Raw genomic sequence first — 24459 nt, forward strand, 5'->3', positions numbered from 1 at the left:
TCGTGTGGTTGACGTTTCACATGTGGCTGAACACTTCCTGTTTCCTTAAATAACGTAACTATCCGGTGAACGGTCCGGACACTTGGATGATGTCGTCCAGGATACCGAGCAGCATACATAGCACACGACCTTTGGGCATTTTGATCACAATAGCCATACATCAAGACGATATCGTCCTTTTCCGCAATTGGTAAACGGTCCATTTTAACACGGGTAATGTATCTCGAAGCAAATACCGTCCGCACTGGCGGAATGTTGCGTTTGTGAGTATTACAGCCCCATCTATCACAAAGCGAAAAAAGTGGTCCAACTAAAAAATTCTTATTTCTTTACGTACTACACGAATAAGTAATAAAAATTGTGGGTTCCTATTTAAAGAAACGCAGTTGCTATCCGTTTGACCTATGGCACCGCCATCTAGCGGGACAACCATAGCGCCATCTGGTTTCCCCCTTCAAGCTAGACGAGTTTCGTTCTTTGTAGTTTTTTCGTTTGACGCTTATTTCGTGAGATATTTGGTCCGGTCACTATCAATGGACCACTCTGTATAATCTACACCAGCGTTCTGTGAATACCTTGTATAATCTTGACCTTCCTTTTTCTTTCATAAAATGTTATTCTTATTACCTATTACGGTGCTGGTAGCTCATGATTCTGTAGCACGTTAACAAGGGAAAGTATTTCTTTGAGAGATCGAAACAGCATCTCTCACTCACTTCACTTGCTTTGCTTCAATTTTTCGTGTCCAGAGATCAGAATTTTTCAGCCCGGAATTGAATTACAGCCAATGCTTCCTTGCTTCGCTGCCGTAATTGACCTAGGCTACTTTTACTGGGACAATTAGGACAGGTCTGGAGATGTTCCGTATCCTGATATTTGTGGCAATGCCGTCTACAAGGCCCCTCTTGACCAAGTTTTCCTTCACTGGTGCTACGCTCGCTCTGATGTGCCTCAGACCCTCCAAATCGTCCATCTCAAGTTTTCGCCGCTGTGTTTTTCTTATTATAGTTGAGGCTGTGCTGAATGAACCAGCTCTTTGTCGCGATTCGCCGATGGCAGTTCACCGAAAGAGGTCATCTATACTCCGTTCATCATAAGAATAAACCCGATGTAAACAAACACAAACACGATGGGTGGTCAGCAGGTGTAGCTCTACATCTACATCTATACTCCGCAAGCGACCCAACGGTGTGTGGCGGAGGGCACTTTACGTGCCACTGTCATTACCTCCCTTTTCTATTCCAGTCGCGTATGGTTCGCGGGAAGAACGACTGAAAGCCTCCGTGCGCGCTCGAATCTCTCTGATTTTACATTCGTGATCTCCTCGGGAGGTATAAGTAGGGGGAAGCAATATATTCGATACCTCATCCAGAAACGCACCCTCTCGAAACCTGGACAGCAAGCTACACCGCGATGCAGAGCGCCTCTCTTGCAGAGTCGGCCACTTGAGTTTGCTAAACATCTCCGTAACGCTATCACGGTTACCAAATAACCCTGGGACGAAACGCGCCGCTCTTCTCTGGATCTTCTCTATCTTCTCCGTCAACCCGATCTGGTACGGATCCCACACTGTTGAGCAATACTCAAGTATAGGTCGAACGAGTGTTTTGTAAGCCACCTCCTTTGTTGATGGACTACATTTTCTAAGGACTCTCCCAATGAATCTCAACCTGGTACCCGCCTTACCAACAATTAATTTTATATGATCATTCCACTTCAAATCGTTCCGTACGCATACTCACAGATATTTTACAGAAGTAATTGCTACCAATGTTTGTTCCGCTATCATATAATCATACAGTAAAGGATCCTTCTTTCTATGCATTCGCAATACATTACATTTGTCTATGTTAAGGGTCAGTTGCCACTCCCTGCACCAATTGCCTATCCGCTGCAGATCTTCCTGCATTTCGCTACAATTTTCTAATGCTGCAACTTCTCTGTATACTACAGCATCATCCGCGAAAAGCCGCATGGAACTTCCGACACTATCTACTAGGTCATTTATATATATTGTGAAAAGCAATGGTCCCATAACACTCCCCTGTGGCACACCAGAGGTTACTTTAACGTCTGTAGACGTCTCTCCATTGATAACAACATGCTGTGTTCTGTTTGCTAAAAACTCTTCAATCCAGCCACACAGCTGGTCTGATATTCCGTAGGCTCTTACTTTGTTTATCAGGCGACAGTGCGGAACTGTATCGAACGCCTTCCGGAAGTCAAGGAAAATAGCATCTACCTGGGAGCCTGTATCTAATATTTTCTGGGTCTCATGAACAAACAAAGCGAGTTGGGTCTCACACGATCGCTGTTTCCGGAATCCATGTTGATTCCTACAGAGTAGATTCTGGGTTTCCAAAAACGACATGATACTCGAGCAAAAAACATGTTCTAAAATTCTACAACAGATCGATGTCAGAGATATAGGTCTACAGTTTTGCGCATCTGCTCGACGACCCTTCTTGAAAACTGGGACTACCTGTGCTCTTTTCCAATCATTTGGAACCTTCCGCTCCTCTAGAGACTTGCGGCACACGGCTGTTAGAAGGGGGGCAAGTTCTTTCGCGTACTCTGTGTAGAATCGAATTGGTATCCCGTCAGGTCCAGTGGACTTTCCTCTGTTGAGTGATTCCAGTTGCTTTTCTATTCCTTCGACACTTATTTCGATGTCAGCTCCTGAAAACTTTTGTTGTTCCGCTCATGGAAGTAGGTCCAACTTACGTATTAGATATTTTATTACTATGTCGCTGTAAATGAAACTTTAAGAGACATTCTGGTGTATTAACAACCATCAACGTTTTCCTTAATCATAGTTTAGCTACGTAATTTTTATTTCAGAAATCGTGTACAGTCACAGTCTGTGTAAACACTACTCGTGCTCTGATTGTCTCACTGTTCACATGTACCGCGAAAATTGATGACACTGCTTCCTGCTTCGTAGTGAAACACGCACGCGGAACACCGTTAATGGCTAGAAACAAATTGTTCTTAATGTTTTTCACAATATTACAGATAAAAATGAGCTTTGACGTTTATTGAGAGACACGATGTAATAAATATAAGTGACGAGGGGGTAATTGTATGGTTCAAATGGTTCAAATGGCTCTGAGCACTATGGGACTCAACTGCTGAGGTCATGAGTCCCCTAGAACTTAGAACCACTCAAACCTAACCTGAGGACATCACATACATCCATGCTCGATGCAGGATTCGAACCTGCGACGGTAGCAGTCGCGCGGTTCCGGACTGAAGCGCCTAGAACCACTCGGCCACCGCGGCCGGCTCCGTTTGTATACCTAAATCATTTAAATATGAAATTTATCAATACTTGGTAATTAAATCATTCTTAACTAGAATTTTTTTTTCAAGAAAACTGCACGTCTTCTGGGTTCTAATTATATAACACATGGAGAATTCTGGTTTTTATTCCAAATACACATTTATTATTGATATATTATAAAAGATTGTGACAGATATTGAAATTAAGAAAACATTACACAATTAAATTTTTTGGAGAAAAATAAAATACTGTTTTTTTTAATGTGGTCGCTGTTTTATAGGACAGATCTGGTCTCACACGAGCCAGAGTGATAAGCGTCGTAGAAAAACGGAAAACAATTTTCACAGCGTCGAGCACGCTGTACAAGTGGTGCATTTTTAATGTTGTCACCCCGCTGCTATCTGAACCCAACAGAATTGATCTGGGGCCAAGTTAAGGGGCTCCGGAACGCCCTATACTTGCAATGTTAAAATAACGCTTATAAATTACATCTTTCCTCACAAAGTATTTGAGGTAGGAAGTTGAACTTTTTACAGATTATTTATTGGAATATGGGCTACAACTTAACACAGGGATTTTACAAAATTTTAGTTCAGTTATTGCCGGCCGGAGTGGCCGAGCGGTTAAAGGCGCTACAGTCTGGAACCGCACGACCGCTACGGTCGCAGGTTCGAATCCTGCCTCGGGCATGGATGTGTGTGATGTCCTTAGGTTAGTTAGGTTTAAGTTGTTCTAAGTTCTAGGGGACTTATGACCACAGCAGTTGAGTCCCATAGTGCTCAGAGCCACCAGTTCAGTTATTAAAGATGATTTTTTTCCAATTGTAATGAAAATTCACAACATTTTTTTGCAATTTTTTATTTATATATTCAAAAATATACAGTTTTTTTGGAAAAAGGCTGTGTTAAATTATGCAGAAGGTACTGTGTAACATTTACTGAAAGTTTGAAACAAATATGTTTTGGAAGATCCTTAGAAAACATGTAATTAGTATGAGAAAATAAAGGTTTTGGGAATCGAGCGACAAAGATTGGATTAACTTTTTAGTGCATTCCAGGTCCATAGGATGGATTATCTTCATCCTCTGCAAACTCCTCCTCCAGCTTCCTCTTGTTCCTCCTCCTGTTTACTCTTGCTTGTATTTCTAGACTCTTTACAGCCCTGTCTGCAGCCCGAAGGCGTTCCTTGTCTAAAGCAAGCATCGCTCGTACCATGTTAGAACCTATCTTCATTCCCATATTTCTAAATACCTTTGGCTTTCCAACATTTCTCCTTTTCTTAAAAGCCTTCAGAGGATTTCTAATAACTTTACTTTTACTCATTATTATACTTCAACAAAACAGAGACTCAAGAAACAGTATTAATTACGAATATTTTCGAGATAACGACAGAGTAAATAAACATGAAACAATCGACAATCACACCAGCGATATATATTGAACCATCACAGGTTAGCCACAACACATACTTTATCTCACATCACTAAAATGTACCTGATGAACACGGACGTTAATAATAACACCATTTGACAGCAGTTTAACAGCGCCACAGTGGGTCACGCCCATGTAGAACACATTTCAAAAAAAAATTTAAAAATAGTTGTAGTCTTCGGAATTGAATAAATTATATATCTATTAAAAGGCAATAGTCTGCAGATTCAGAAAACGCAAAAAAGTAAAAATTGAACTTTTCATGATTTTGAGCCTTTCCGGAGCCCCTTAATGGATGTGTCGCGAGAAATAAGAAGACGTTTAAGCTGCCAAACTTATTGGAACTAATGCACGAAGCGTTATGACACGTCACTGCCGACCGATGGTGATAAAAGAGGAGGAAGAGGAAACGTCGACTTTTTGGTGGCTTGGGATTCTGTTGTTGATCGCCTCGGTACTGAAATGTACCGCTTTCCTCGGTGTCTGATATGGAAGACTCTCAGAGATTACCAGGCGACTCACTGTAGTACCTTCGGTGGCTTCAGTATTTAGCTACATGGTGAAATACCAGCAGTGTGCTGTTAAGCCGCACGTAGCTTCTACAGAAAAATTACACTTGTTAAAGCCAGGATTTTTCACGGTACTATGTTAGCGAAAATCGAGAGCATGTTTTCCTTCACATCACCTAAGAAGCCTATCGCCTGAGTTTTACCATTATTTCCTTCTGTACAAAATTAAATGACATTCAACAGTATATTGCTCACAAGGGAACCTCCCCATCGCACCCCCCTCAGATTTAGTTATAAGTTGGCACAGTGGATAGGCCTTGAAAAACTGAACACAGATCAATTGAGAAAACAGGAAGAAGTTATGTGGAACTGTGAAAAAATAAGCAAAGTATACAAACTGAGTAGTTCATGGGAAGATATGCAGCATCAAGGACACTCGGAACGCAGGAGCGTCGTGGTCTCGTGGTAACGTGAGCAACTGCGGAGCGAAAGGTCCTTGGTTCAAATCTTCCATCGAGTGAAAAGTTTAATTTTTTATTTTCAGTTTATGTGACAAACTCTTATGTTTTCATCACTTTTTTGGGAGTGATTATCACATCCACAAGAAAACCTAAATCGGGCAAGGTAGAAGAATCTTTTTACCCATTCGCCAAGTGTACAAGTTAGGTGGGTCGACAACATATTCCTGTCATGTGACGCACATGCCGTCACCAGTGTCGTATAGAATGTATTAGATGTGTTTTTTTGTGGAGGAATCGGTTGACCTATGACCTTGCGATCAAATGTTTTCGGTTCCCATTGGAGAGGCACGTCCTTTCGTCTACTAATCGCACGGTTTTGCGATGCGGTCGCAAAACACAGACACTAAACTTATTACAGTGAACAGAGACGTCAATGAACGAACGGACAGATAATAACTATGCAAAAATAAAGAAAGTAAAATTTTCACTCGAGGGAAGACTTGAATCAAGGACCTCTCGTTCTGCAGCTGCTCACCCTACCACGGGACCACGGCGCTCCTGAGCTCACTTTGTCCATGATGTTGCCTATGTGCCCCATGGACTACTCAGTTTGTATATTTTGCTTATTTTTTCACAGTTCCACACAACTTCTTCCTGTTTTCTCAATTGATCTGTGTTCAGTTTATCAAGGCCTATCCACTGTGCCAACTTATAACTAAATCTGAGGGGGGTGCGATTGGGAGGTTCCCTTGTCAGTACTCCTCTCTTTTTACGCCTCCACGACAACTGTTCCCATCACTGCAAGTTAGCCGGACCAGGTGGCTGGCCAATGCTTTCCAAGTTAAATGCGCCGGTCAAGCTGTTGGCCCGTATTATCGCTGAGACGATGTACGCGTAACGCACGGCATAAAACGTATCCTTAATTATCGTACTTGACTGTACTTGAGACAGTTTGGCTTTTTCTCCACGTGGAACGAAATCCAATGAGGTTCCAGCAAACGCGGAAGAACACATAGTGTAATATTTACATGAGGTTTATTCTTACGGGTCCGCCCCGATAGTGAGTGCTCAGCGCGGCGATCTGTCACGCCAACGGGTCCGGGTTCGATTCCCGGCTGGGTCGGAGATTTTCTCTGCTCAGGGATTGGGTGTTGCATTGTCCTCATTATCATTTCATCATCATCAGTGGAAGGCAACGGGAAACCACCACTGGAATAACTTCCCTAGACGCTCATGCGGTGGACATCTCCGACGAGGCTTCCCCCATGACAAGACCTGCCGTAAGGCAGAACACGAAGTTGAAGTTATTCTTATGATGAACGGAGTATAATTTACACTAAGATTGGATATTTTAAACAAATTTTCTTTATAATTAACAGAAAAATCTGCAATTTTTCCATTATTATACTAATCATTAAAAAATGGAGAACACCTTGCCTTTGTGTAATTTAGATCTGTAAGACCTTTATTTTCGTCTCATTTCCTCCTCCTGAGAGAGTGAAAGGGGGTTAAAATGCTGCGTTACTTCCTACCCACTTTAGTTTTGACATTTCAAAAAGTAAAAATTAAAAACATCATAACTAAGTACTAAAAATAGGCGTTTTTCTTTGAAAAGGAAGTAAGTCCACGAAAGTTTGAGTTCCCTTATAAATTTGACGCAGCACGGAATGGGCGGAAGTATTATCTGGGAATAGCGGCGCCACAAAATTGCATTCTCAACGTACGTTCTTAATTTTCTTCAGCTTTTCTCCTTCCTGTGCCAACTTCCGCTAGTGTGACACACAGTACCAATTGCTAATATCTATACTTCAGATTATCCTCTTTGAGGTAGTGATATTGTTGTTGTTGAGTCAGAAGATTCGATGCAGTTCTCTGCCCCTACAGTTATCGACACTCCCCCCCCCCCCCCTCCTCCCGCATCGTACTATTCCCCCACATCTATAATCAGTTCATCATAAGAATGAACCTGATGTAAATATTGCACTACGTATTCTTCCGCGTTTGCTGGAACCTCATTGGATTTCCGTTTCACGTGGGACTGCAGCCAAGCAGTCTCGAGGACTGTCAAGTACGATAATAAGGGTACGTTCTGTGCAGTGCGTTACGCGCACATCGACTTACCGATAATACGGGACAACAGCGTTACTTGCGCATTTAACTTGGACAGCACCGGCCGGCCAGGTGGTACAGCTAGCCTGCAGTGAAGTGGCCAGCAAAAAGAGACGAGCGGAGGAGCAATACTGCTTCGAATGTAATTTAAATTTTAAGCGGAATGAAATAATACACTGCAAATCTCCCACAATACGTTCCATAGACGAGCGGACGAAAACCGCAACACGTTATCGTTTTTAGCTAATGTACTATTGTAATTAAAAACAAGAATGATGAAAATCCCTGACTTAACCGCAGGGTAATTTTTCTGCATAAGCTGTGTGTAACGTAAGAGACTGTTGCAGGATTTAACCGTATAATTAAATATTGAAGCCACTGAAGGTATTACTTACAGTCAGTCGTCTGGTAATCTCGTATCTCCTTCCTTATCCGAATCCGAGAAATACATTTCAGTTCTGGATGTGTCACCTGCTACGTTCATAACGAGGCTATCAACAACAGAATCCACGAAGCCAACTAGGCGCAGCATTTTCTCTTCTTCTTTTATGACGAGCCGTTCTATATCTCGCCAGCGTTCGTTCGGCAGTGACGTGTGAAAAAGCTGCGTGCGTTAGTTCCAGTTCGTCTGGCAGCTTAACAGTCTTGCTACTTCTCGGACCAAATCCCGCAGCTTGGCTCCAGATGAGTTCTGTTGGGTTCATATTGTAATGGTACAGTAGCAAATGTAAAAATGCAGCATTTGTGTGACGTGCTCGACACTGTGAAAATGATTGTCTTTCATGTTTCTACGATACTTATCTACCTCTGTGGTATAAAACGATGGACATAGTCCAAATATAGAGGATTTGGTTTTCATTTTTCCTTAAAAAATGTAATTGTTATGTTTTCTCAATTTAAACAATGTTTATGAACAGTCGTTCATGAAACATCGATGATTAAGAATCTGTATGTCAAATGGAAACAGGAATTTCGCGGCAGATATGTAATTAGAAACAAGAAGACGTGCATGGTTTATAAAAAATGATGATGAGCGACATGTAGGTATTTCAAATTGAACGAGGGAAAAAATGATTCTGGGGAAATTTGAACCAACGCACGAATAGCCGCATTTGGTTTACATTCTATCGCGCTATCTATTGCGCTACATTTTTTATTCTTTTTGTTCTTTTTTGTTTTTAAAAAAATATGGAACGCTCCAGTATTTTGCGTGTCATCTTTGCGCAGCGGCCATGCTAATCTTCTCTGTATCGTTCCAATTCTAGTAAATACATGTACCGCCTAAGCGAGTACGTCGAGTGTGGGGTTGTTTATCAACTGCAGTGTAAATAACGCTGGGAAAACTTCAAAGCAAATTATCTTCATAAGTGTTTTTAAATGGTTTTGACATGTTTTATTTATTAAGACAGAAGGTTTGAATTAGCACAACTTTTAATAATTTTGATGCGCATGAGTATGCATCCATGAGTTTTAATGTGCGCGAGTGTCTCGCGCATACTACAAGTGAAACTATCTGCCCTAGGGCTTTCACACCCTCTTCACGCCAGTTCACACGCGAAGTACCGATGCTATACTGTGTTCGAATCGACCTCATGTTCATAATTATGTTGTACAAATGGAGATGATGTTTTAACTACTGACGACGCCTTTGGCACGATTGTTTTATGTATCTCCACTGCAGGATGTGATTTTAGTAAGTGACTAAAAGTTTTTGTGCTTGTAATAATTTGGTAATTTTACATTTACTTAAGCTACAAGTGTTTTTTCCTTCTCAGTTATGGTGATAAGTTTTTGTTAATGAAGGTGTCTTCCTGTCCAAGTGAATTTTACTTTTGACGAAGGTATATTTAGATATACCGAAAGCGTGGTCAAGGATTTTAATAAATCTTTATCCTGCAACTGTTTGTCTGTTATCATTTACCGTGAACAGTTGAAGATCTGTGGACACTGGATCAAGTGAATAAGGTTGGATGCGGAATGACTTCCCAATTTAGTACAATGCAGGCGAGCGTTATCGTGGAGTAACATCACTTCACGCAGTCTCCCTGGTCGTTTCTTGGATATCGTCTGCAAAATGTCTCAGTTGTTGACAATAAATGCCAGCAGTGATGTTTACAGCCCTGGAGAGCAGTTCGTAGTACACCACACCGCCGCTGTTCCACCAGATGCATAACATTATCTTTCGTGGATGCGTGCAGTTCTTTGTACGGGGAGTTGCTGCTTTGTTTGGGCTCAACCATTCCTTTCTTTTCCTTATGTGAGCATAGAGACCCCATTTCTCGTCACCAGTAATGATACAGGACAGGAGTTCTCGGTGTTGTTCACGAGCCAAATGGTGACGAGCAAGCAGAGATGCACATACGGCCACCCACTAATTTTTGTGATTTTTGGCTTAAAGCATGCGGGACCCATACACATGATGGTGGAATGATCACAGTTCATTACATTTGCCAGTTCTCGGGTAGAATGACGTGGATCATTGTGGCTTAATGCGTTTAAACGATCTGCAGCAAACCTCGAAGGTCTTCCTGCAGGTGGAGAATAACTAATGCCAAAACGATCCTCCTTGAAACGAGAAAACCATTGAAACGTCCCATTTGGAAATTTATGAATTACTGTGCTGGTAAACTTCTACGTTATTTGATACAAAGACAGCTGAGTAAAACTGAACGTACTCTCTTTACTTATTCTGATCATCACTAAACTGACGCACAATATTTTTAGCGCAACGCAGTCTGACTTCCAGTAATCCCTACAAAAGGATTGTCCGGACTAACAATAACCTATACCTTTCATGAATCACTTACCTTACAAAACTCTTCGTTACTCGAACTACTGCAATATAGCGAGCGCCAATACTGCCAGCTAAATAAAAGATTCTAACTACTGAAGACACTAACTACTGATAGGCATAGGTAGCAAATGAAAGATTTTGATAGAGAACAAACAATGTATTTACCTTAATACCGTTCAAAAGTCATCATATATATATCTATCAGTTCATGACATCCATCTTTACAAACTTCCTTTTTCTGGCGGAGACCCGTTCAGATCGTCCGCTTATAGTGGCATCTCTCTCTCCACATCCACCACTGCTGGCGGCTCACCTCCAACTGCCCAACGCTACGTGCTGTTCACATCCAACTGCCCAACACTACACAAAATATTCCAACCAGCCACTGACTGCACACAGCACAGTCAGTGATTTTCATACAGAGCGCTACGTGGCGTTACCAACATAAAAACCTAAACAGCCTACTTACACGATTTTCTTGCTGTGCTCTCTACAGTGACATCATCACCACACACAGAGAAAATGTTTCTGACTGCCTCCGCTGCTGTCCCCCTCGGCTGAAGTCAAATTGAAAAATATATCGAAAATATTCCGATTTCGCTCTTTGCGTGCCATTTCCTAGCGTCCACAGCTCCATTCACTATATCCAAATGATAAAATGACGATACGTAAACTCAGAGATTACTTTTCGCTCCCTACATTGTATCCCTGATAGCTCCATAATTTTAGAGCGATAATATCACGTATATACTTACGTTTAACGTCGGTGAAATGTAGATTTATAACATCGACCAGCAACTTGCAATCGTTTGCTTTTTCTTTCCCGTACGTTGGCATTGACCGTCTGCGGAACTCGTCCATTCAGTGTTGTGGTCGCCGTGCGGCCGCCTCTCTCCCTGTAAAAGCACGTGCCGAGCCCTGGCTCGCTGCCTGATTTCCTGAGAAAGTCCATTTCCTTACGAGGACTGCTCCAGTTGTCAAGTGTTGGCGGCCTGCCTGCAGGCCGACGTGGAACTGAAAAAAAAAAAAAAAACTGAAAGCACCTTGGAAATCTGGAAGTGGGTGGCTGCAGTTTACGTTGATTCAAGGTGTAGAGTGTCTTGGATAATCCAAATTTTCCACGAAAGTCATGTTAAACTGTTAAAAGCGACGACTTGAATTTTGGAACAGAGACATGTAAAATAAATTAATTACTTACAACAACTAACAAATTTGTACCATTCTTCAGCCGTACGTAACGCCGCACGACAGTTTTTCATCCTATGTTTAAGACAGTCTTGAAATGTTGGAATTAAACGTTCTGATGATAGAGCCACATATTAAGGTTTCCCACTTTTTCATACACGGATGGAGCCGAAAACAATGATGGCTTGTACTCGTGAGCGCAATCTGTTATTTGAATAATTTTGTCTGCACAATATGCACGGTTACGAGGTGCATTCAAGTTCTGAGGCCTCCGATTTTTTTTCTCCGGACTGGAAAGAGATAGAAACATGCGCATTGTTTTAAAATGAGGCCGCGTTCATTGTCAATACGTCCCAGAGATAGCAGCACCGTACGGCAGATGGAATTTTACCGCCAGCGGCGAGAATGAGAACTGTTTTAAATACTTAAAATGGCGACGTTTTCATTACTTGAACAGCGTGCAATCATTCGTTTTCTGAATTTGCGTGGTGTGAAACCAATTGAAATTCATCGACAGTTGAAGGAGACATGTGGTGATGGAGTTATGGATGTGTCGAAAGTGCGTTCGTGGGTGCGACAGTTTAATGAAGGCAGAACATCATGTGACAACAAACCGAAACAACCTCGGGCTCGTACAAGCCGGTCTGACGACATGATCGAGAAAGTGGAGAAAATTGTTTTGGGGTATCGTCGAATGGCTGTTGAACAGATCGCCTCCAGAGTTGGCATTTCTGTGGGTTCTGTGCACACAACCCTGCATGACGACCTGAAAATGCGAAAAGTGTCATCCAGGTGGGTGCCACGAATGCTGACGGACGACCACATGGCTGCCCGTGTGGCATGTTGCCAAGCAATGTTGACGCGCAACGACAGCATGAATGGGACTTTCTTTTCGTCGGTTGTGACAATGGATGAGACGTGGATGCCATTTTTCAATCTAGAAACAAAGCGCCAGTCAGCTCAATGGAAGCACACAGATTCACCGCCACCAAAAAAATTTCGGGTAACCGCCAGTGCTGAAAAAATGATGGTGTCCATGTTCTGGGACAGCGAGGGCGTAATCCTTACCCATTGCGTTCCAAAGGGCACTACGGTAACAGGTGCATCCTACGAAAATGTTTTGAAGAACAAATTCCTTCCTGCACTGCAACAAAAACGTCCGGGAAGGGCTGCGCGTGTGCTGTTTCACCAAGACAACGCACCCGCACATCGAGCTAATGTTACGCAACAGTTTCTTCGTGATAACTTTGAAGTGATTCCTCATGCTCCCTACTCACCTGACCTGGCTCCTAGTGACTTTTGGCTTTTTCCAACAATGAAAGACACTCTCCGTGGCCGCACATTCACCAGCCGTGCTGCTATTGCCTCAGCGATTTTCCAGTGGTCAAAACAGACTCCTAAAGAAGCCTTCGCCGCTGCCATGGAATCATGGCGTCAGAGTTGTGAAAAATGTGTACATCTGCAGGGCGATTACGTCGAGAAGTAACGCCAGTTTCATCGATTTCGGGTGAGTAGTTAATTAGAAAAAAAATCGGAGGCCTTAGAACTTGAACGCACCTCGTATATACAAGGGTGTACCCAAAAGAAACCGAATTATTTTTGTAACTTATTTATTCACATTTTAAGCGTAAACTTTCAATCCCCTTCAAAGTACTCTCTAATTGCACTAATACGGTTGTGTAATGTTTTATTCCATTCTCAAAACAGTGTTTAAATTCTTGTTTTGAGATGGTTTCATGTCATTTTTCCATTTTAGGAAACAAAGAAAGGTTACACAGGGCAAGATCGGGTGAGTACGGGGTGTGTGGAGGTTTCTTCAAGAACTGTCGTTGAGACAGTACTGTGTGAGCAGGGGCATTGTCATGATGGAAAAGCTAGCTCCCCGACTGCCGCAAATCAGGCTACGTCCGCTCCACACTGCTACAATCTTCTCAAAACTTCCAAGTAGAAAGCCTGGTTAACCGTCCGACCCTGCAGAACAAGCTCTGAATGGATGACTCCTCTCACATCGAAAAAAGTCAGCATTGTCTTAATGTTTGACTTAACCCGGCATGCTGTCTTGCGGGTTGGCGAACTGGATGTCTTCCACTGACTTGATTCTTGCTTTGATTCAGGGTCGTAAGCAAAGCACCACGTTTTCATCTGACCAGACCGCGGGTTTCTATTTGTCTAGGGTACAATCGATATGGTCGTGAGACCACGAGAGGCGCTGCAGGCGATGTTTTGCTGTTAGCAAAGGCACTGCGGTGTCGGTCGTCTGCTGCCGTAGCCCATTAACGAAAAATTTCGTCGCACTGTCCTATCGTATACGTACATGTGTACGCCCCATATCGATCTGAACAGTTATTTGACGCAGTGTTGCTTGTCTGTCAGCAGTGACAACTCAGCGCAAATGCCGCTGCTCTCGGGTGTTGAATGAAGGCAGTCGGCCACTGCATTGTCCGTGGTGAGAGGTAATGCCTGGAATTCGGTATTCTCAGCAAACTCTTGACACTGTGGATCTCCGAATACTGAATTCCCTAACGATTTCCGAAACGGAATGTCCCATGCGTCTCTCTCCAACTACCATTCCTCTCTCGGTCTGTTAATTCTCGTCGTGCGGCGACAATCACGTCGAAAACCTTTTTACGTGAATCACCTCGGTACAAATGACAGCTTCGCCAAAATACTGCCATTTTATACCTTGTTTACGCGACATTGCCGCCATCTGTATATGTGCGCTTCCGTATCCCCTGACTTTTGCCACCTCAGTGTACTTTACTCGTAGATGTGGTAGCAGGGGCTTCCCACTTTTTCAGAACCTGATCGAAGCTACTAATTCTGCTCGAGCGTTGTCGTCGATGGTGAGTGTTCATCGGAGGTGAGGGTATCATCTGTAGTGCCCCAGGGAAGTGTGGTAGGTACGCTGTTGTTTTCTGTCTACATAAATGATCTTTTGGATAGGGTGGATAGGAATGTGCGGCTGTTTGCTGATGATGCTGTGGTGTACGGGAAGGTGTCGTCGTTGAGTGACTGTAGGAGGATACAAGATGACTTGGACAGGATCTGTGATTGGTGTAAAGAATGGCAGCTAACTCTAAATATAGATAAATGTAAATTAATGCAGATGAATAGGAAAAAGAATCCTGTAATGTTGGAATACTCAATTAGTAGTGTAGCGCTTGACACAGTCACGTCAATTAAATATTTGGGTGTAACATTGCAGAGCGATATGAAGTGGGACAAGCATGTAATGGCAGTTGTGGGGAAGCGGATAGTCGTCTTTGGTTCATTGGTAGAATTTTGGGAAGATGTGGTTCATCTCTAAAGAGGACCGCTTGTAAAACACTTATACGGCCTATTCTTGAGTACTGCTCGAGCGTTTGGGATCACTATCAGGTCGGATTGAGGGAAGACATACAAGCAGTTCAGAGGCGGGCTGCTAGATTTGTTACTGGTAGGTTTGATGACGGAAATGCTTCAGGTACTCGGGTGGGATTCTCTAGAGGAAAGGAGGCGTTCTTTTCGTGAATCGCTACTGAGGAAATTTAGAGAACCAGCATTTGAGGCTGACTGCAGTACAATTTTACTGCCGCCAACTTACATTTCGCGGAAAGACCACAAAGATAAGATAAGAGAGATTAGGGCTCGTACAGAGGCATATTGGCAGTCATTTTTCCCTCGTTCTGTTTGGGAGTGGAACAGGGAGAGAAGATGCTAGTTGTGGTACGAGGTACCCTCCGCCACGTACCGTATGGTGGATTGCGGAGTATGTATGTAGATGTAGAATTCTTGAACTTCTCGGGAACTATTAGGTAACGGGCCTTACATTTACAAATAAAATTTCCTTATGTTCAGTGCTGAAACGATTCCATATGAACCAAAAGGAACCCTGTGTTTATGACCTTCGAAGACGATTTTTCAAAAACGGAACCGCAATAACCTAAATCCTTTCACAGGAATTACTTTCTACTATTTCCCGAGTACTGCGCCGTATTAATCGGAATCGGTTTGACGGCGATTACTGCGATTCTACAGACCTCAGATGTCGAGGGGGTCGTAAATTCTCTCTTCTTTTTTCCTCCACGAGCGCTCTGCCGTCAGCATCGCCCCTTAGCAATGAACACTGGATCGAGCCGCAACTGGAGCAAGAGATGAAAGTCTGGCTGGCTCCGATACGTTCCCGGCGGCACATAATGCTACGAACCCGTTCTACAGATGTGTAGAGGTAACCTTTCGGCCAGTTCCCACGCGGGCCAGCTCCTAAGAATGACCCCTCCCTCTCCCCATCCCTAGATCCGAGTGCAACCCTTCAGTCATATTCAAATCCCGGCCTGCATTCTCGGCCGAAGGAAGCTGTCTGACGTGGCGACGACGCTTTCTTGGCAGCACAGGAGGCAGCGCTGCTGTTCGAAGGCCACAGGACTCGCCAGCTGTGGTCAGTGCCGGCCACGGGGCCTTTCGCGACAGCGGACAGCGTGGCACAATCAAGTACCCGCCATTTTCCAGCCGCCGTAATTGAGCTATTTACTGAATCACTAGGTCGTCCAGCCGTTTTATATGTAACAGCACATTCTGCAATATCGAACAGTGGCGGGTGCCATGTGCTTTTTGTTTCTTCAGATTAAATTTTTAGTGGGACATACTTAATAATAAAACACATAAAACAAAAATGATTCCAAAACTGTAAATTTAACACACAAGTATTATTGTTTATAATCTTAAGTAAAATAAGAAGATTGTAATTTACTAATTAAGGTTTGTGTCAGAGTAGCAATTAACATTTTTATTAGTGACTAGTTTCGAATTTTCCTTTCATTCTCAAACAAAATTCCGTTACTATTTTCTAGGACTTATAGACGGGAATGAGAACATAATATATTGAATAGGAACCCATGTCCGTAAACGTACCGTTTCCGTGCTACAGTCGTTTGAAAATATGTTATTTGTAATAATGCAGTTATGGTTGGGGGGGGGGGGGTGCTTACGTCCGATTGGCTGACGTCATTTGATGTTTATCTCACATCTCTGACCTGGTTCGACCCTCATCTATGTGTCTGTGATTGTTACAGCAACATCGTTGAGAACATGTTTGCAGAACACTCTGACATGACCGTTCTGTATGGCGATGCTCTCAGTAATAGAAGAACTGCTCGTCGCCTTTATCAACGTCGTTATGCACAACGTCCGACTCCATCGCATACCCTTGTCGCCACAATTACGCAACGACTTCGAGAAAGGGGTGGCTATCAGCAACCGCGACTCTGGTGCGCCAAGGGGACGCCACACACTCAAATTGGAACTGCATCATGTTTAAGAGAAACCTTCAATGAGGACACGAGTAATGGATGTTGGTCCTAGCACCGTCTGGTGTGTTGTAGATCACCAACTACTACATTATACCGCCTTCAACATTCCATACCACCTCTTAACATTCACAGACGCGTGAATGAGACTCGAACCAGGTGAGAGAGGTAGGATAGACGTCAAACGACATCAGCCAATCCGACGCAAATACCCCGACTACCCCGTTTCAAACCTACCTGGCAAACATGTTTTCAAACAGTTGTAGCACGAAAACAATACGTTTCCGGATATGGGTTCCAGTTCAAAATATTATATACTCACTCCTCTCTACAAGTCCTAGAAGTTTGTAACAGGAATTTCCGAACACCCTGTATTAGAAGATACAGTGCTATTAACGAAACACGAAATACAACATTTTCAAATATTTTGTGTGCACAGATTACAGCAAGGCAATATATCTTTTGTGACATACCTGCATTTGTAATGTTTCATTATACATAATACATTTTTACATCGGATCAGTGTAACAAAAGTTACTTGGCTGTATTAGGTTGTCTTGATACATTCGAAATTCGATGGGCGCCTTCAGTTGTTTAGACATAAAAATTTGACAGACGCCTTCAGTTGTTTATTGCGTGTCCATATGCACACAGAATGTTTGAAAATGTATTTCGTGTTTTGTTAATAACACTGCGTCTTGTAAAACAGGTAATGGTTTACAAATGAATGAAAAGTTCGAAAGTAGACACTAAAAAAATGTTATTTACAACTCTGACAGAACCCTTAATTAATAAATTACAAATATATCGAGTTTCTGATCCGGATACCAACGTAATGTTGGAATTATGTAAATAAGTAATTATTTAGAAACACACAGAAACGTTAAACAGAATAAAATTCTTTATAGTAAAGTCGAATTTCAAATTTAATATGATTTTTAGACTGTATTTCGTTATCATTCCTTCATAAGGAATCATCAAGGTGATAATTCATCTCGTATGATAATTTTCTCGAGAACGAAAATTAATTTTTGCAATCTGTGTTGCAGAATTTTTGGCTCATAAGTTGTATCGAATGTTACAAGAATGTCGTCCTGAACATATAAAATTTCTTTCTCCATTTATGTCCTTGCTTGAAGAAACTCTGCAGTGTATGCTGTTATTTCGGTTCCATTTACTTGGCAAATAAAAGGGTTAATGAAAAACGCAACCACTGGCTCGTTGGCATTAAAGTCGTGATATTGCGTTTCAAACTGCCCTTGAAGTAACTGAAGGTTTATATCCAATGATGACAAGGGAAACTGAAGCGTCGTTTCCAGATGTGGGAAATGCACGGGTGGCAGCGTCTGCAAAAACGATATCTACAAAACCAGTTTAGGTTTAAACCAGCTTACAGATTGTTATTTTCCTTGTAGGACCAAGCATAAATCGGTCAGTTACTCCATTATAATTATGATGAAACCGAAATCCTCGAACCAGCGTTAGTCCATTACATCAACAAAATCTTTATTTGCGGTGTCGTGATAATTTTGTATTTCTTCAATTAGAATTATAAGTCGTGCAACAACTTTACCTTTAAGGAGCCAACGGACTTCCGTATGCAGGATGACTTTAAGATCTACAGGATCTGCTGATCTTCTTCTTCTTCGGTTATCAACCCACAGGTTGGTTGGCAGCAGCACGCCATTCCGTTCTTTTGTCAACTTTCTTCTTCATATCTGCATAGGTCTGGCACCCGATGTCATTTATTACTTGTTGAATGTAGCTTAATCTAGGTCGTCCTCGGCGAGTTCTTCCTTCAATGATTCCTTCTAATATTCTCTTAATGAAATTGTTATGCCGTAAAATGTGACCTATGAAGGTTATTCTTCTTTTCTGTATATTTCGCCAAAGAGATCTGTTTTCTTTCACTCTTCTGAGGACATCTTCGTTTGTAGCCTTGTCTCGCCAGCTGATTTTTTCCATTCTCCGGTAGCACCACATTTCGAATGCCTCTAATCTTCTCTTTTCTTCTTTTCCACTAGTCCAAGTTTCACATCCGTAAAGGGCTGTACTCCACACATAGGTTTTCATGACTCTCTTTCGCCGGCCGAAGTGGCCGTGCGGTTAAAGGCGCTGCAGTCTGGAACCGCAAGACCGCTACGGTCGCAGGTTCGAATCCTGCCTCTGGCATGGATGTTTGTGATGTCCTTAGGTTAGTTAGGTTTAACTAGTTCTAAGTTCTAGGGGGCTAATGACCTCAGCAGTTGAGTCCCATAGTGCTCAGAGCCATTTGAACCATTTTTTTTTTTACTCTCTTTCTTACGTCTAAACTAACATTTCTACTCGTCAGTAAGTTTCTTTTTCCATTGAATGCTATTTTAGCAAGTTGTATTCTGTTTTTAATGTCACTTTTGCTCCTTCCATCTGCTGTTATTTTGCTACCTAAGTAGTTAAATTCTGTAACCTGCCCTAGTTTCTCTCCCTTTATTGTTATTCGTATGGGTTCATTGTAGTTCAGGGCGCCACTCACCATCACTTTAGTCTTTTTCTTATTTATTTTCATTCCATACTGTTCTTTTAAGGTGTTTTCCATTTCATTGAGTGCGGCTTCTAAATCTTCTTTCCTTTCTGTAATTATGGCGATATCATCTGCATATCGCAACATATCTATTTTCATTCCGTTAAGTTTTATTCCTACTTCAATATTCTCTCTTATTTTGTCTATTGCTTCTTGGATATATGCGTTGAAAATTACTGGAGATAGTGGGCATCCCTGTCTCACTCCTTTCCTTATTCTTGCTGTTTCTTCTTTGTTTTCCTTCTTAACTAAGGCTGTTTCATTTTGGTATATTTTAAAGATTATCCTTCTATCATTATATTTCAGACCAGCCTTCTTCAGAATTCTATTCCATATCTATTCCATATCTGCTGATATGGCCGTGAAAAGGCGGTGTTGCAGTGGGCCTGGTCGAATCAAGCTTTACTAGTTTCGTAACAATTTTCATCATTTGTCTAAAGGGGTGGAAGGAAGGAAGGAAGCGATACCGAAATAAAGTTTAGAAATGATTTGTATTTCTTTCCATTGATATTACCTACCATTTTAGTGCACCATCAGAAGTAAATTAATATTTTGTTCAATACCTACCTTTTTAGCATAGCGTAGCGGTGGGCACATGTAAATCGTTCGGCAGGCGCCATAGTGACCGCGAGCGTGTTGTTGGGGACCCGATTGTTACATCAAATCCTCGCCTAATAAACAGGATAGGGTCTTCCAGGGTAGCGACACAGGGATGCGATGGCTGTGAAGAAATCTTGACCGATATAACCCTGTACGTTACACCGCACGTTGACTGGCGAACGCAAACGGAAGCAACATTGGGCGTGCCCATGGAATTATAATGCGACCACTCACTTATCACTGTACATGAGCAAGTCGCCTCTGTAACAGTTTCGTTAACGCGTGCGGTGGCACTCGACTGGTAGTGGAAGAACATCTCGCCAGCAGCATTTGGAAGCGAGCGGAGCAGATGTGAAGTTTCTTATTACGAATGTCCTGCATTAAATTCGAAACCTCTCAGCGGAATCTCAAGAAGCGAGGACATGTGACACCGTTGATGGCGACCCGACCGTCGTATAGGGACGGATGTTAAAGCCGGCGCTGATCAAGAGGAGTAAGGTTTCGACCCTCTTCCTTCTCTCATAATAGTACAACACGAACATAGCACCACACTACACACATACATTACAGTCACTTGCACTCGACATATGTACTTAAAAGACGCAACTCCTACGCACCGCGTAAAAAGAGTAATTGTGGGCGGAGGTAGGAAACGTTTTCCGCTTAGCCGGCTGAACAAACCCTCGGGGTTTCCCAGTCAACAACGACATGAGAACTTTTCTTACACGGAGACGGTCGGCAAAATAGGGCAGTGAACACTATGACAGTGTCCACAAGAAATTTACCTCGTTCGATGATCGTAAAGTAGCGCAATAAGACTTGGAAAAATTTCCAGGTGGTGTAATGAATTGCAGCTCTTGCTTCAAGTAAACGGAACATCAGTTTGTACTCGTCATTTCTCCCATTTTGTGTCACCCGCCTCTGGCCCGTATTATAAGGGAGCGTACAGAATATGCAGCCCTTACGAATGACATGCACTCGTGTCAACCAGTGTCATCGACTCGCGAAGATCCTGTGTTCCTCAGTGAAATGTTCAGTTTACTTCGACAACAGCCTTGCGAACTACGACGCATCTGATGGAGCGGCGGCAAAGTGAACACACACCCTTCGCTGCGTGATTGTGAACGTCAGAGAGCTCTGGAATGAGAAACAGCTGCACACGCAGCTGCGCTTAATGACCGAAGTCTGAAGTCAACATCACTTCTCAGAGTTACTGTACGTGACCTAAATGAGCAATCATGGTGACCTCTAGGGACCTGAAGTCAACTTTATAAAGTAGATTGGAGAAAATAATGTAATGAGTCGTTTGCCATCACTAGTTATATATAGGGTGTCTCTCCTAAGAGTCGTCAGGCGCATTTTCTCTGGTGTTTCGGCAGATATTCGTAATTTAGTTTTTGCAATGTGTAGCTGGGGTCTGCCGAGACAAATACTGTTCATCAAGTCTTTCATGCGGTGCCCAGTGTCGACGGAAGGCGTCGGCTTGTTTCCCTTTACAAACAAAATGATTCTTAAAACGGTATTTTACGTGACCATTCAATAGATCAGTCGCAGATTAGTCTAATGCTATATTTGTTTTATCGATACGTCTTAACAGGAACAGTAAAACACGAAGAATAACGAGTACTCCAGCAGCGAATGAGCAGTGCTGCTGCACGGAGGTAGCAGTCACCACGGGCCAACAGTGCTATGAGTGCTTGAGTACTGGTTATTCTTCGTGTTTTACTCTTCCTGTTAATACGTATAGATAAAACAAATATAGCACTAGACTAATTTGGGACTGCACTATTGAATGGTCACGTAAAATAAAGTTTTAAGAATCACATGGTTCAAATGGCTCTAAGCACTATGGGATTTAACATCTGAGGTCATCAGTCCCCTAGACTACTTAAACCTAACTAACCTAAGGACATCACACACATCCATGCCCGAGGCAGGATTCGAACCGGCGACTGCAGCGGCGCACGGCTCCGGACTGAAGCGCCTAGAACCGCTCGGCCACAGCTGCCGGCTTTTAAGAATCATTTTGCTTGTAAAGGTAAACAACCCGACGGCTTCCGTCGACACAGGGCACCGCATGAAAGACTTGATGAGCAGTATTTGTCTCGGCAGACCCCAGCTACACATTGCAAAAACTAAATTACGAATATCTGCCGAAACACGAGAGAAAATGCGCCTGACGACTCTTTAAGAGGGATACCCTTCATGTACAGAAATGGTCAATATTCAGCAATATGACATAAACGATCGTTCGAAGCAAAACGTTTTAGTAAACATGGTCTCTACAATGCATATCTCAAGAGCTGTCAGAACTTAACTTCTTCATCTACACTAGTGAAAGTACTCATAGCTCATAAGCTATGCATTTTGATGCCCATGTTAGTTAACTTTTTTGTGTTGAACGATCGTTCCTGTTATATCCCTGAATATTGGCCATCCCTCGTGGAACACCCTATATATAATAAGCGGCAGTCAAATGAAAACGAGCCAGATAGAAAAAAATAATAAATTATTTATTATTTCAAAAGTAACTTAATACATTTGTCCCGCTGTGAGAAAAAGACGAAATTGCCTTCGTGGAAAAATGTTTGCTGTTGCCTACAGAATCATGATTGTTCACGGATGTGCACGTCTTCAAAAAAAAAAAAAAAAAAAAAAAAAAGGGTTCAGATGGCTTTGAGCACTATGGGACTTAACTTCTGAGTCATCGGTCCCCTAGAACCTAGAACTACTTAAACGTAACTAACCTAAGGACATCACACACATCCATGCCCGAGCAGGATTCGAACCTGCGACCGTAGCGGTAGCGCGGTTCCAGACTGAAGCGCCTAGAACGACTCGGCCACTCCGGGCGGCGCACGTCTTCATCCCAAGCAAATCGACCGCCACGAATGTCTTTGTTCCGTGCTCCAAAATACGGAAATAGCCTGGGGAGAGATCGGGCGGTACACGTTGCCAAAGTTGTTTCCACTGCGCTGAAGAAGTTTCGCTAGGGAGCCCTTACACATCGCCCCCTACTGTTTTGATCTCTCCAGATACGATTTCCATATTTTAGGAACCGTGAAGAAAGACGTTCGTAGCCGTCGATTTTCTTGAGACGGAGATCTACACGCCTGGTTACAATCATGGTTCAATAGACAATAGCAAACATTTAAACATTATGAAATGTGAAAAAATTACGAAATTTATATTACACATAAAGATACTTAAAGTAATATTAGGTTAAATATGACATTTCTTTAAACAATTTTTTAGTTTCCTGGAGGCTAATCTGCTCTTTTTTTTTTCAGCAACCAGTATTGGCTTGTACAAAACACATTAGTATCTTCAGGTTGATTTTCCCTCCATTTTGCTTCCGGTTCTCCTTCTTCGCTTTCTTTTTTTATACTCGCTGTTTTAACTTGCAATGGCGAAACAACAATGAAAAGACATATGATTATTACCGACAAGCAGCAAGCTTAGGAAAGTATTCACCAGCTACATGGAGAAATGATATGACATTTAATGAAGTACACGTACGAGGAACAAATACGAATGAACAGGTTAAAGGAATGAACCTCGTAGGTGTGTGATACCTAGTCGCAGAGAATGTAAAGAGGTGACGGGGTCGTTTTGCATAATGTATGGAACAGGATACGGTTTGCGTCCATATGGTATAGAGAGCACTTTTTGAAAAAGTAATATGAACGAATATATCACAAATATTACGAGAGGCGGTTAGACCTTAATTAAGACGGCAATACTCAGTGATGCAGCCGACAAGTACGAACTGAAAAGGCGGTAGACAGAGTACGGAAAAATAGAGGCAATTTACCACGACAGGGTAGTTCGTAGGAGAGGTAACTCTTCCAAGAGTTGTCAAATTGGCAGAAGGCCAGCAGTCGAGAGCACAGGGCAGCAATTAAAGGCAGGCAGGCAAAACTGAGGTACATAGCTCACACTGATGAAACAGAAATGGAACAGGTTACCGAGGCAATCTGATATCGACTTTCGAATCTTCAGCCGTGATTTTGGGGTGGCCTTCCCGGACTTTGGATATGCATCTGTTGCATGGGCAGCCGCCACAAAGGCTCCGGGCTGTAGACACGCCAGCAGATAAGACAGTGCGGCTGATAACAGGTTACAATCGCTGAGGGCGGCCATGTGTTTATGATCTTACAGACTCGAGTATCTGCAGTGATAAGCTTGCAAGTGTACGCAAGGACTTCTGGTCATTTATGTGGGGTACAGATATTACCTTCCA

General features: G+C 42.6%; 1 protein-coding gene and 1 non-coding gene across 2 annotated transcripts in view; one reads left to right on the forward strand and one right to left on the reverse strand.

Annotated features, from left to right (window-relative positions):
* The window catches only part of LOC126263252 (uncharacterized protein C6orf132 homolog), a 362262-nt gene that overhangs the window by 11673 nt on the left and 326130 nt on the right, over nt 1–24459 (forward strand). The window lies entirely within an intron of this gene.
* Nucleotides 8975–9083, reverse strand: LOC126191742 (U6 spliceosomal RNA). Its single transcript, XR_007538460.1, has one exon. It is a non-coding gene; the product is annotated as a U6 spliceosomal RNA (small nuclear RNA).

The sequence above is a fragment of the Schistocerca nitens genome, chromosome 6 (assembly GCF_023898315.1).
Source record: "Schistocerca nitens isolate TAMUIC-IGC-003100 chromosome 6, iqSchNite1.1, whole genome shotgun sequence".
NCBI classification, from domain to species: domain Eukaryota; kingdom Metazoa; phylum Arthropoda; class Insecta; order Orthoptera; family Acrididae; genus Schistocerca; species Schistocerca nitens.